This window comes from Oryzias melastigma, unplaced genomic scaffold (assembly GCF_002922805.2).
Source record: "Oryzias melastigma strain HK-1 unplaced genomic scaffold, ASM292280v2 sc02314, whole genome shotgun sequence".
In the NCBI taxonomy this organism is placed as follows: Eukaryota; Metazoa; Chordata; class Actinopteri; order Beloniformes; family Adrianichthyidae; genus Oryzias; species Oryzias melastigma.
In genome coordinates, this window is record NW_023418889.1 from 2,394 (window position 1) to 3,914 (window position 1,521).

Below are 1,521 nucleotides of genomic sequence, written 5' to 3' on the forward strand. Positions count from 1 at the left end.
AGAAAATAGTCTTTTTGCTACATTTCTCCACCAGGAAATAATCTTTCTGTCATGGTGCCTCTGTCAGTCTCCTCCCCCTCTCCACTCTCCTGATCTTCACCAGCTGCGACCACTCACCTCATCACCTCACCTGTCTTTTTAAGGAGCACCAGGATCATCACTCTTCGCCAGTCCGTTGCCCCTGATGGTGCATAGTTGGTCACCTCGTCCTAGTCACAGTCTTGCCATGCTTTTCGTGAGACTCTGTCTAATCTCTTTTCTCGTACTCACCCTCAGGATCTTGTTACCACGAGTGGTCGTTGCTGTTGCCTCTGCTGGATCCCCACTTGGATCTCCTCACCACGGTCACACCACGAGCCTCTGCCTCCATTCCACGGTTCTACTCCCAAGACGGCTTTCTCCCTCTCCGAAGAACCAACCAGTGACGCCCCACCTCGACCTCCCACCTGGACCCTACTTCTTCTCCTGTTCCAGCCGTCACCTCCTCATATCATTATTAAATCCTTCATCCTTCACGTTCGCCTCCTGCTGTTTTCTTCCGGGTTCCAGCGTTTGGGTCGCTACGTGTTCTGTAGTCATGACACTTTCCCCTTTTTTTTCACCAGAAAACAGTCTGCTCTTATACTCCACCAGGAAATAGTCTGATCCTAATCTCCACCCAGAAATATTCTGCTACTATTTGCCACCAGGAAATAGTCTGCTTGCTTACTTTCTCCACCAGGAAATAATCTGCTCCCTTTTTCCATCAGGAAATAGTCCATCCCAACATGTCGTGAGGAATGAACAGTATAATACACTCAAAAGCTCAAAAAGTTGTATTTTCATGGTATGGCTCCTTTAACAGTTTTATGAATCCGAACACTTTTGTTAATATTCTTTACTAAAGTGTTTACCCTCGTTTGACACATTTTAAGCTAACCCTGAACCCAAACAAATGTTTTTATGAAAGTGGCTACAACTCTGAAATTTTGTGGAGTTTCCGCTTCCAGCTGATGATTTTCATCTTGTCTTCTGCCACCAGGTCCTCTTGGTTTGTTTCATCCCGTTCATAGTTTTTGTGGGCTGTAAGCTTCTCACATGAAACTGTTGCAATTACATGACACTTTATGTAGTCTGAGCCACTCTACATGAAAGGCGACCAAATGTAGATGTTGCAGTCAGAGTTTTTCCACAGGAGAAGCACTGCTTAAAGCTCCCTTCAGAAACTCCTTTTTCTTAACACTCTTGACTCAACAGTCAGACCAAGCCCGTATTCCAGTGGATAAACTCTCTTTACGTCAGTGTTAATCTATGAAAACACCAGTTCAGATGTAAGCCAGTAAATAGACGGATCTAGGTAATCTTATAATCCTATTCCATTGGTATTTGGTTCAGTTTTTCCTTAAAAACATTATTTTTTCAGTTTTTCCTAACTGGATTTGGTCTTTTCTGCTTCACTATTTTCACACGTTTCAATGAAACGAAACAAAAAGCTTGAAGGATTTAACAAAAAGGTCCATCTGGACTTGATTGGATCAGCCG

The 1,521-nt window shown here is 43.7% G+C and overlaps 1 long non-coding RNA gene across 1 annotated transcript; it reads left to right on the plus strand.

The window, feature by feature from the left end:
• Positions 1 to 6: 6 nt before the first annotated feature.
• On the plus strand, positions 7 to 515 carry LOC118598546. The gene is made up of 2 exons (XR_004947605.1): positions 7 to 187; positions 277 to 515. It is a non-coding gene; the product is annotated as an uncharacterized LOC118598546 (long non-coding RNA).
• The last annotated feature ends 1,006 nt before the right edge of the window (positions 516 to 1,521 follow it).